Source organism: Vicia villosa, unplaced genomic scaffold, assembly GCF_029867415.1.
Source record: "Vicia villosa cultivar HV-30 ecotype Madison, WI unplaced genomic scaffold, Vvil1.0 ctg.000077F_1_1, whole genome shotgun sequence".
Taxonomy (NCBI): Eukaryota; Viridiplantae; Streptophyta; class Magnoliopsida; order Fabales; family Fabaceae; genus Vicia; species Vicia villosa.
Window position 1 is genome coordinate 1557596 of NW_026705001.1, and position 13462 is coordinate 1571057.

General features: G+C 31.8%; 1 long non-coding RNA gene across 3 annotated transcripts; it reads left to right on the forward strand.

Moving 5' to 3' along the window:
- The first annotated feature begins 1221 nt into the window (after positions 1-1221).
- On the forward strand, positions 1222-4972 carry LOC131623723 (uncharacterized). Of its 3 annotated transcripts, none has more exons than XR_009290286.1 (5): positions 1222-1807; positions 1910-2234; positions 2349-2578; positions 2746-3954; positions 4686-4972. It is a non-coding gene; the product is annotated as an uncharacterized LOC131623723 (long non-coding RNA). The 3 variants fall into 3 exon arrangements; XR_009290285.1 differs by lacking the exon at positions 2349-2578 and having other exon boundaries at positions 1223-1807; positions 2746-2846; positions 2931-3954; positions 4686-4964; XR_009290284.1 differs by lacking the exon at positions 2349-2578 and having other exon boundaries at positions 1224-1807; positions 4686-4963.
- Positions 4973-13462: the final 8490 nt, after the last annotated feature.

The following is a 13462-nucleotide window of genomic DNA, read 5'->3' on the forward strand; positions in this document are numbered from 1 at the left end:
CCCAATCGAGCTTAATTGCAAATTTGACAATTTTTTTAATGAAATTGTGATGGATTTTGAACGCTATTAAAATTTAAACATGGTTATACATACAGGTGTTCAAATTCAAACCGATTCAAATAAAAATCGTAAATCGATTTTAAAAAACTGAAAAACCGCAAAAAACTGAATATTATTAGATGTGTTTCAAATTAATCCAAATGAAACTAAACTGCAAGTATATATTTATTTATTATTTATTTATTATTAATATGATATGTTGTGTTAATTTATTAGTTGATGATACTTATTTTCTTAATACTATTTCTTAGTTTAGTTAAATCTATTTATTTTTATTATTTCATTTGTTTCAACCATAATCCATCATTCTCATTTTGTAATATTAATTTTTAATATACTATATGTTAAATGTTATATCAAATCTATTATTTATTAGCATTTTTATAATCATAATCAATAATAAAATTTGTTATTTGGATATCCAAAAACCGATCTAAAATAAACCGCATAAATTAGATCGGATCGAATCGAAATTTTTAATTAATCATTCAAAATCAAACCGAACCACGAATAAATTTATCTTTGAATTAGATGAACTATTACCTCATAACCGATCTAAACCGAACCGTGAACAACCCTAGTTTTACATCTAAGAGAATTTGTTTTCATGAAAAATTCATGTGATTTTTTAGTTAATGAAAGAATTGAAATTATACATAAATAGAATGTAAACGAACAATAAGTTTCGCCGCTTTTTATGGTAAATTCAATCCTTTAAAATCTAAATTCAGATATAGGAGATACAACATTGTTATTCATAAGCCTTTGAACTATCTGTAAAAGATCAATTGTTTCTAATGCTAGAAAATCACTACTACAATTTTGAGTTTTAATAGCAATAATTTAATAGCATTTATTTATAAAGTGCTATTAAAAATATCAAACAAAGAATTATAATAGCCCTTTTCCATTTGGCGCTATTAGAAGTTGTTACTAAGAGAAATAAAGTAACAATTTAATAGCACTTTTACAAAGAGTGCTAACAAAGGCAATTCATATAATAGCGAAAATCTAAAAAGCGTTATCAAAAGACTCTCAACCAAATTTTTTTTTAAAATACCCAAGATGACGGTCGTGCGTTCAAACCACACTGACTGACATTTACAATTTTTGTGTAATTAAAATTTTTTAAGTAATATTTCTCATATATTTATAATATCTTTTAAAAGGTTACAAAAAAAAAATGACGAACTATTTTTCTTTATTTTGTAGAACTCTGAGCTCTCTCCCCTTTCATTGTTTTCTCCAAATCTAGGGTTAGGAGTTTAATTGCATAGTCACAATCTCAATAATCAGGAATTACCTTATAGAAGTCGATTTTCTCGAAGACAACACCACCTCAACCGTTTCCCCTGACCCTACCGCCGGGATCGAAGACGACGCGACTCTCCATGTATTAGGAAAGAACTTAGAGTTTCCGGTGCCGAATAATTCCAAAGAGGATGTCTCGGAGAGTTTATATATGTACAAGAAGCTTTATAGTTGGATTCTGAAGTCGGTGGATGGTCTCATGCGGTTGAAAAATTAACTTGTTCGCGCAGGAGTTCAGTAGTATGACGAGGCTGAAGCGGCTGTAGACAAAGGTTTATTCACCTGGAATTGGTGGGTTGCGGTTGCATAAATTGAAGGGTTTGAAAGAGCTTGAGCTTTCCCAAGGTCCTTCAAGACCTTCTGCGTTTCCTATATTGACTGAGATTGCCGCTCTCAAGTGTTTGACCAAACTTTGCATTTGTCACTTCTCTATAAGGTTTGTGTTTTTTTTTGTATCTTCTCATACGAATGTTATATTTAACTTTTCTAAACTTTAGTTATTGGTGTTTAAGCTATGTTGTATCTGATGTGTTTTCAGGGAGAACTAGTTTGTGTATGGTGACTATCTTAAGTTGTCTTCTGTTTTTAACAGTAGATACCTTCCACCCGAAATTGGGTGTTTAAAGAATCTGGAGTATCTACACCCGATTTCATTCAATTAATTGAAGACATTGCCCTCAGAGATTAGTTCTTTGTAAGTATTAATAACCATGAAAGTTGCTAATAATAAGTTGGTGGAATTATCGCCGGCTATGACATCATTATTGAGGCTGGAGAATCTGGACCTGCGAAATAATAGGTTGACTTCGTTAGGATCTCTTGAACTTAGCTCAATGAATAGACTTCATGACTTAAATTTTCAGGTACCTATCTTTGATTTGTTAAATCCAGCAAATTCTGCAATATTAATATTTTTAATTCTCCGTTTTATTTTTTAGAAAGTGTTTTTTCTGTTTGTGAGTTTGCTTTGTCTATAGGTTATTATGCGTGTATATACAAATACATATGCTGGTGTTGCTTAAATGCTCCTACTTGTAGACTTTTTCTCAGTTGCTTACAAGAATGATGATAGAGGACGTAGGGCCTCATGGAAGGTTCTTTCCTCAATTAATCAAAGGGAGGAAACTAAATGGAACTGTGTGAATTTTTATCAGATTATGAAATATGCTTTTGTTTGCACATGTCATGAAATATCCTTTATTTTCAAGTAATTTTTACCAACTCTCTTTAATCTCCTAATTAGGATTAGTTGATATAATCACAAGTTCTATAACTGAAATGGATATGATTTGCAGTTCATACATTATATTTCAAGTGTTAGGTCTCATAATAAATGATTGTATTCATATTTGTTCCCTGTTGTGAACTCCACAGGTTTCTATTAAAAATGTTTCATGAAACAAACAAAGTAGGAGGTTGAGATTTGAGGTCCACCTGTTAGAAAAGCATTTGATCAGGAAGGAAATCCAACGAAGGTTTAATTCTTGATTTTGATTTCTCGTATTATACCTTGTATTGTGGTTAAAATATGTTGCTTTAATTTAGTTTTCCTATGTCAGACTGCATATGGGTTTTCCCGTAAGTTCGATGTTCCACTGGACTTGGTATACATAATGGTCAGACCATATGTTTAGTGGGTTTGGATGTGTTCACTTTTGTCTTACTCATCTAACTGTTATTTTTTGTTGTTGTTGATTTTTCATTGTACACTACTTGTTGATTTTCGAGCTGCCGCATTGATGTCGTTCAAGAAAATCGAAGAGATGATCGAGCTTAAGTTGGATATATCACAAAGGTTGACACCCCGGTCAAATCGTTGCCTAACGCACAATCCAAATCCCATCCTTAACGACAAACTGTTAGGCAATTGCGTCAACATCGGCGATGAAAGATAAGTTATCTTTCCACATTTAATTTTAAATTTGAGATAATTAATGAGTTTAAACATAGCAAAAAGAGCCAACTCATTTCACTTTGCTTTACCTTGAGTTAGTTGGATGCTTGGTTATTATCATTGCCTATATCACTTGAATGAATCTAGTGGAGAATTTTGTTATGCTGTTTAAATGGTATTCTAACGGCATAATTAGAAGTGAACTCAACTTTATGATTCATTGTACTTTGTGTTAGGCTATATGTGTATGAGTATTGGGGACATATCGAAGATGTCGTGTAAGCATGTTGTATCCTATATGCGACATAATTGTTATTAAAATGATGCCATGTGTTGTATTGTTGTTGTAATTGCGTCCTATATATGCTTCCGTGTGATAATGATGCAGGTATTAAACCATTTCGCACAGCTGCTGAACCAAAATGTTACGACTGCTGTACCAAATGATGCAAGGGCAGATTCGAGTCATACAGCTGATATACCGAACATTGCAGGTGCTGAACCGTGTCGGACGACTGCTGAACCAGAAGGTTGAGCTGCTATATCAAATGTGGTAGGTGTTGTACCTATTGTACAACTGCTTTTGGTGCTTCTTTAGTTTCTCTTTTTTCGTGTATCTTGTGCCGTTGTAGATATGGAAGTGCTATGCGGGGCCACTTTTCATTAGAAGACGTGGAGCCGATTGGGTGGTAGGATTCAATATCTTATATTAGATATTTATAATTTCTATTTTATTGAGTACCTTGAAATATGAAACAGGTTCTGGTGCATAAATGAAAGCTAAATTGTTTTCAAATCTGAAAGAATATTCTTCTAAATTTTCTATTGTAGATGCTAAGGTTACTTTTAGAAGGATATTTTTCATGCTAATGTTACTCATCACCTAAAAATGAACTTTTGGAAGAATGAACGCAAGCTAATGTAACTCATCACCTGAAAATGTATTAGCATTACCACACTACGCTAGCTAATGTGTTACATGTATTAACATTAGCATCATGTACCTGAAAATGAAATTTTAGAATATTATTTCATGCTAATGTTACTCATCACCTGAAATTGACGTTAGTTAATGTTTATCATCATGCTAATGTTATTCCACCATGTACTTTTAGAATAATATTATTTCATGAAATAATTTAGAAGAATATTTTGTCAATTACCCATTATAATTTTAAAACTTTTGTTGACATGAATGAACTATAGGCAATTTGATGTACGCGGTGGGATAATATTAGCCTGTATATCATTTTGGTGAGAAATCTCAAAATGCTTAAGTTCTAATGAATTTTAGGATGTAACTTTTAAAGTTATAATGGGTAATTGACAGAATATTCTTCTACATTTTCTACTATAGTTTTTATAAAATCCTTATCTATTGCTTCGTTTTGATTATTGTTTTGGTTCTTACACATTACAGACTTGGCTACTACATAATTCCATCAGAGAATTTGAAGAGTGTCTACAGGTGCAATGTTGTGTGCTTTTTTTTTTTTCTTTTCTAGTAGCATATGATGAATAAATTCTGGTTTTTTTAAATAATATGACTCAAATTCTTGTAAATAATAGAAATAATTGTAATTAAATTTTCATTGAAACTAATTGATGATTGATTGATCATGTAGTTTCTTGTTATGTTATGTTAATATTTTATATTTTGAGAAATATTGATGTGTTATTTTTGCAGAAATATTGAATTACAACATTATTATCTTTTTGTGCAGTAAAAAAAAAAAAAACAAGGGCATTTGATATCACTTTTAAGTAAAGTGCTATTAAATATTAGGTCTATAATAGCGCCTTTCGTAAAAGCGCTATTAAAAAATTGGGTATAATACTAGCACAAACTAGACTATGATAGCGCTTTGATGGAAAGTGCTATTAAAGCATTATCTTTTAATAGCGCTTGAAAAGCGCTATCATTGGTATTCGACCTTTAATAGCAGCGGATTTAATAGCGCTTAAAAGTGCTATTAAATCCCAAAAAAAGCGCTATTAAATGTGTTATTTGGTGTAGTGAATCAAAAGTATCAAAAGCAAATGTTATGAATGTGTGTTGATTGTCGGAATACACTTTTTCATGTTTGACCACGTTACTTGAAGCAGCTTTGAGAGTTGTATGTCCCACAATAAAACATCTCATCCTCAACCTCATTAGTGGAGAAACTTTAATCAAGTCCATACAAGCATGTTTCCCTCCTACTCAACTATACACCAGAGCATTTGCTAACTTAAGTGTAGATCGCCTATCATGTGGATCAGTCAAGAAATTTACATGTACCTCATTTTTAACAGATAATTTGGTTTGTCTAAATATATCAGACAAGACATCCCTAACAATGTCACGTCAATATTTAAATCCTAGAAGCTCACTACAATGAATCGTGTGTTTCCCAAATATATTCAAACACGTCTTACGACAAATAGGACAAACATCATCAATAAGGAATAAAGGAATCATAATGCGGTATCTTAGGATAGTATGATAATCCACTAGTGAAATATGCTGGCTTAATCCGTCAATAGGAATAGCAAGGAGAACGTCATGAGCATGTGCGGCTTACAAACAACCAAAAATTGTATATGTCTAGTGGTCAAGGCAAAATTTACATCCATGTCCTTAACAGTTTTACTAAAAAATACACTCACAAAACATGTTGTGCTTTAGGAGGGACGGTATCCTTGCTAGTAAAACTATTAAGGTCAAAACCTAGAATCTCAAGCCTAAAACCATCCAAATCTTTGTCGAAATCTGAGTCCATACCATATACCACATTGTCTCTCAATATACGATCATTTAACACCCAAGATTGGGCCTTTGAAGCCACAAAAGTGTATGAGACAACCTATACTGCCGAGTACAAACCCAATTCCCTAACTCTAATGGATAAAGATGTCACCCTCCTTTGAAGGTCTCCAAAGAAAGTACCTTAACCAACCACAATGTCTTCCATAACCTTTCGTAACTCTTTATCAAACCAAATAGTTATTTCCTCCTTATGATTATGTTAGCAATACCTATGCATGATCGAAGTAAAAGAAGCTCACTTTAAGGGTCCCTTAGTTGTGGTAGAAGAAGCATCAACTAAATAGCATTGTAAGCTCTCTTCATGGACAACCCTTTGATAAAGTTGTCATCTTGACTAACTACCTGTCATACCCCAAAATTTGCCCGCATATATTTTCATGTCATTTTATTTCAAATAATTGACATAGCCCGGGCGGTAAGGAAGTAAGGTTTGCAAGGGCAAGGTTCCAGGGTTCAAATCTCACGTCTGACATTTTTCCTTTATTTGTTACTAACTTTATTTTATTTTCAAAAAAAAAATCACAAAAATTGCATTTTTTATTATTTTTTAATTGATTTTCGTATTTGATTAATTACGTATTTTTATAATATCTTTGTTTCACTTTTTCCATTTTTATTCACAAAAATATCAAAAAAAATCATAAAATAAAAAATATTCAAAAAGATTTGATTGCATTTTCCATCTTAGGAGAGTTTTTTATTTTTAGAACAAAATCAATATAATTAGTTAAATATGGCAAAAAGCAAAATCAAATTAAAGATTTGATTTAGAATTTTGACTATGTTAATTAATTTTTGATTTATACTCTTTTTATTAAACCTATTTTTTTTCTTATAAATACTAATGACTAATCCTAATTTTTTTTTTTTTTACACTTAGAAACTCCCACTCTAAAACTGCAAACAAGCTTCAAGAAACCGTGGAATCGAAGAAAAATTGCAGACCAAGTTCCAGCATAATTTGAGTCGCACAAGGCGTCCCAATACATTCTTTGGCGCACCTCGATCGATCCCAGACATTCGCACCCAAGCATAGCCTCCTGAATCGTAAAGCTCATAATCCGTTTTCATGGCTTTTTTTTCTTTAATTTTCGATTTCGCATATTCACGCATGTTTAACACGATTTGATGATATATTTATGATCGTGATGATGTTTAGAAACTTCCTGTGCCATTGATTTTATGTTTAGTTACAGGAATGGTGATTCACCATAGCTAGGGTCCATATTCATGAATTTGGGGAAACCGGATTAGAGATGAGATTGACCCAAATCGATGACACCGTTGAACTCAGAGGCTAATTCCTGATTGATCCATGGTTTTATCTTGAAATTATGTGTGGTATTTTTTTGGTTTTGATTCACACAGGTCCACTGCAACATGGAGTAACCGTGGCTGAGAGTTCCCGTCTTCACGAGGAAGATAAAGCCTGGGCGCACTTTTTTTTTATTTCATTAACGTCGTTTGATTGGTTATATAAATCGCGGCCCAATTCAATATCAGCAACCATAACTGGCTCAGTTGGCAGCGCATTGCGTCCAAAGACCTTCATAGTTCATACGCAAGGGCAGGGGTTCGATCCCTGCTTCTTGCAATTATTCCTTTAATTTTCATGGATTTTGTTGTTCACAGATCCAGTATGGCAGGCTCACGCATGCGCTTGATGGACCCCAACCACATCAGCCATTAGATCAAGACAGCTTCAGATCCAAAGAATAATAATCTGCTGGTCCACCATGGCCCTTCAAGATCCATACCACACCGCAGCCATTAGATCAAGACAGCTTCAGATCCAAAGAATAATAATCTGCTGGTCCACCATGGCCCTTCAAGATCCATACCACACCGAATCACAAGCTGAGTTTTCTAGTTTTTTCTGTTTTTTTTATTATTTAGTTAACAATAGTTATATACATCTTTCATATAAAAAACTAATTTCAATTTATTTATTTTTTTCTTTTTCATATAAAATTATAATCATTTTTTTAATAATTACTTTGATTTAATTATTAAATAATGTTTAAATATTTAATTAATTTAATTCAGTTGTTTAATTGGTTAAAATTAGGTTAATATTTTCATTAATTAATCAAGTTATCAGGGTCAGGCTATTTAATCAAAATTTTATCTTTTGCCGCTTTAATTAGTTTAGTTTTATTTGTTCTATTACCTATAGTTAATTTGCGCCTTAATCAGGGTTTACAAGGATCCTCCCTACACTGAGAATTTTGCCTCTTTTTTCTTTGCGCAGTTCTTCAGGGTTACCATCAGGGTTTCTTCGACTACAAACCATGTCAGATCAAATGCAAAGCTAAGTATCTACTCTTTATATTTATTTTTCTTTATCCTTTTTATTTTTAGGGTTAGTTTGAGTTTGTCTCGGGACCGATAATACACTCACTTCCTCTTATTTCTCTATTCAATTATCAGATGGTCAGAGTCAATGCTTCAACCTACCCCCAATTCTCAACCTTCATCGATCGAAGCTAAGTTTCTTTTACCCATTTTTCTGTATTACTGTATTATTATATCTGTTTTTAGGGTTAACCCTAGTTGCCTCTGAACAAATAATACACTCACTCGCTTCTGTTTATTCTTTTTTTCCAATCTTCAGGGTTTGTCGATTGCCAAAGCTACGAGTATCGGTAACCCTAAACCCTCAACTATTATATCTGCTGCTTTTAATTTACATTTTGTTTATATCCCGCTGGTTTCAATTCCCCTCTCCTCCGCTGGTTACAATTTCCCTTCCCCATTATTACTGTTAATATCTATTGCGTGGTTAGTAATCCTAGGGAGTGCAAGTCTTGAATTGAATTAGGATAACTAATTATAAGATAATATAATGAATTAACCACGTGATTGTTGCACACACGCATACTTTTGGGGTAACCTCTCTGTTGCCTGTTGCCTTGTTGCCTTGTGTTTTTTGCAGAATAGCCATGTCCCTCGAATACGAGGATACCTCAGCCATGTTGCCTCGATACAAATAAAGGTCATAAGTCCCTAATGATGCTGCCTTCGATACACTGATATGACCTTGACCCTCGGAAGTTGCCTACGGAAAAGGCTGAGGTATCTTCTGGCTGCCTACGAAAAAGGCTGTTCTGATCCTTCCCTTTAGACTACCTGCTTTCTCTATGGCATGGGTCAGTCTTAAGGCGAATGATAACTCGATGACCCTTCAACCTCCAAACGAAAGGCTTCCTGCCCTCTTATGGCAAGGATAGACCCTTTCACCCTGAAAGGCTAAAAGAACCTCTTTTTTTCAAATTATAAGGTAATTGCCCCTAATTGCCTTGCTCTGGCTAAAATGTATTTTATCAACTTTTTTCTAAACACTTTCAAGGCCACGCTCATTTACGAGCTAAAGTCCTTGTTTTCTTCATCTTCTATACATTTCTAAACTTTTGGTTTCAAAACGAGCAAAGCAATTAAGAGCCCATGGAAAACCATGGATGCGAAGGGTGCCTTACACCTTCCCTTTGCATAATTACCCCCCGAACCCTATTTTATTTAAAAGGTTTTTCCTTTTCTTTTAGCCTTTCTAATTAATTTGGATAAAATAAAAGTCGGTGGCGACTCATGCTTAACCGCGACATTTTCGATTATAAAAGTCAGTTCACCGTATTACACTACCCCTCCAAGCAACTTCATTCCCAACATCGGCCTCCCAATGTATAAATCTTATCCAAGGGTCCTTCCAAAAAAATGTCAAGTGACTAGACCCTACCTTCTTATCAAACTCTCTCTCAAACCAATTCAGAGGATTATCCTTTTTGGAACCGAGGTAACTACTCATTTCCACTAAGAGGAAATTGAGCAAAGCCCCACAAACCTACCCCCACAAATTGAATAGACAAAACATGCACCATACAGGATAAAAAGGATATCAAACTAGAGACCAAATGAACCTGCTAAGAGTTTCCATCTCCATTTGATAATAGGGCTAAGGTAACCATTCAGAGATCCCTAACACCCTAGATTGTCAAACTACATAGGTTTACATACATCATACCACCTCACCTGATAAATTTTTGAATTCCCTTACACACCTCCTAAAATAAAGATCCATTAAATCATAACTAACTTCTTCCACACTTTCGTAGACATTTTAAGAAAAGATAGGAAGAAAATAGGAAGAGCATTAAGGACAAAATTAGGAGAATAACTTTTCTCTAGTCTAACATACCTATGATCCCAAAAATGAAGTCTTCTCTGCACAAGGTTAACTAGTGAATCATAGGTAGCTTCTGCCAGAGGATTGACAACTATTGACAATTAGAGTACTCTTATAAAAATTAACCTCAATACCAAAAGTTAGCTTAAACCCCCTCTGAATTGTCTTAATAGTCCACACGTTATCAACTGGAAAATAAAATAAGATTAAGGTATCATCGGTGTACTAGAGGTAAGAAACCTCCAAGTTAGAGGAACCAACTTTAATCCCATAAAATGGATAAGCTCAAAGATCGTCCTAATCAGCCTACTAAGGTTTTTAACAATTACAAGAACGAGAAAAGGGGCTACATGATATCCTTGTGTTATCCCTTTTTTGATCTTAATCTCCTGACTAGGGGAGCCATTGATCAACACCACTAGATTACTGACAAACACACATACTCTAATCTATAATCTCCACCTGTCATTAAAGCCAAATCTGATAAGCATATAATTTAATAAGCTCCAACTAATCGAGTCATATGTTTTCTCAAAATCTATTTTAAAGATGAGACAAGCTTTTTGGATACCCTGGTCAAATTAATCACTTCATTCACAACAACTCGATAAACCAAAATATGGTTTTAAGGAAAGCCCACTAAATGAGAGATTAAGTTGTATGTAGGGATGGCAAACAGACCCAAACCCGCGGGGCCCACCCGCACCCGAACCCGAGTCAACGGATGAAAACCCGAGTTGACTGGGTTTGGGTTCGGGTTCGGGTGCCACCCGATATTTCGGGTGCGGGTTTGGGTAGTGTGAAACCCGCGCCCGAAACCCGAAATCACACCCGAATATATATATATATATATATATATATATATATATATATATATATATATATATATATATATATATATATATATATATATATTATGGAAAGTTGTAAGAAAATTGAAGGAAAAATATATTTTATGTATTTTGTTGCGGGTTTGGGTGAAAAAACCCGAACCCAACGGGTGTGAGTGTGGGTGTTATTTTGTCACCCAAATAGCTTTTGGGTTTGGGTTCGGGTTCGGGTGGTAATTTTGGGTGCGGGTTTAGGTAGTATAAAACCCGCACCCGCGGGCACCCGTTGCCATCCCTAGTTGTATGTCACCAATCCTAATCTCTTTGGTCAGCAAGTTATACGTTTTTTATTTTTTTTATTGATAAAAAATTAAATAAAAATTATCAAACATCGGATCCAACATTAATAAGATATTATATTTAAATATACAAAATAATTAAAGCGTGATTTTAATAAAATTATATTTTTATCAAGTTGTATTTATTTACACATACGACCTATTAGCTCAGCTGATTAGAGTGTTGAGCTAATATACATCCCATATTTTTTATATTGTTTTCTTTAAAGTTTTCTTATTTGTGAATTTTGTCTCTCTAACCCCTTCGTGTCTATTTTTCTTTAGTCATAATCCATTATCCAATTTTATAACGTGATTATTATAGTATATCTCTTGTGGTGTAATAATAATTTACCTATATTAGTAGTGTATTTTACAATAATCAATCATTATTGTAATGAGTCTCTAAAAAGAAAACTTGTGCTTTCATAATGAGTTAAACATAATATTGTGATGAATGTTTCACAAATCATTCATGAAAATTAACAAACCTTATTTCATTCAAATATCTAATTAAAAACTCATAGCATTTTTAAGACTCATTCTTTAATCATGATTTTAATTAACAACATTAAATCTATTTTTATTTTTTATAGATGTAAATCATATAATTAACTATAAATTTATAGAATATTATTATTGTTTTTATTTCTTTTTGCGTAAATCCTGTTAATTTATACTCTTTCCATCTTATTATATAAGATAAAAAATGACTTATTAAGAAATCAAAACATAATTATTAGCATTAAAATTGTGTTTTTTTTTTTTATGAAAAACAAAGAAATTAATTTTAATGCAATTTTTAATTATTTGTGTGTAGTTAGTATTTTTATTTAAGGTTGAAATATATGAATTGAAGAATCATATTTAATTTATGAAAAAAATCAATCTTAATCACTTTTAATGATATGATTCATTTTATTAGAATGTCAAATGGTCTCCTGTATATTTTTGGTGAAATTTTTACATGAGAAAATCGTAATCAAACTCTCCAGTGAAATTCATTTAGACCAAAATATTATCCTATTTTTTTCAATTAAATATAGTATTAATGATGCGGATGACACTTTGTTTTTTGTGGAATTTTTACATGAGAAAATGGTAATTAAACTCTCCCGTGAAATTCATTTATAGAGAAATATTATCATACTTTTTCAATTAAATATAATAAAGGTATTATTTAAAAGAATTAATGATGAGGGTATACTTTATTTTGAATTAAAAATCGCAATCGCAATCCCAATTTTAAATTCATGTACCCATTTTTTCAATTATATTAAATATAATAAAAGTATTTTTTAAAACAATTAATGATTGTGATATACACTTTATATATAATATCATTTTAAATAATAAATAAATATATATTAGTAGATATCTTTGCCTTTTATTTTAATTATAAAAAAATAATAAATTTGTGTCATTTAATTATTGTCTTTCAATTTCTTATTGTCATGCAATTAATATTTTCATATTGTCATTCTACTGTTGTCTTTTCTTGAAAATAATATAGGTATTTGCTATCGGAATGGAATGATAAGTCTTTCAATTAATACTAGTCGTCTACCCATGCGATGCGTGATAAATATTATTAAATTTGTATTAAAATATATATTTAAAAAAATATTCTTAGTATTTCCTAATGAATATATATTTTATAAAAAAATCATCAATGTAATAGTTTGAATTAAACGAAAAATATATATATATATATATATTTATAAGATAATTGAAAAATACAATTTGTATATAAACAAAAACTCATATACTAATCAATTTTTAGAAATCAACTAATATGAAATATTACCATATTAATTATGTATGATGAAATATTTTAGCACTAAATTTAACTTCACTATTTTGAGATTTTTTATAGATAAGATGCTCTAAATAATCTAAATAATATAAATATAAATTATAATATAATAAAACAGCCGAATAAATGAAATATTAATTAATATTGAAAATTACATTAATATTGAAAAAAATAATTATTTAAAAAATCCATGTTGAAATAATATTTGCAAAATATAACATAAA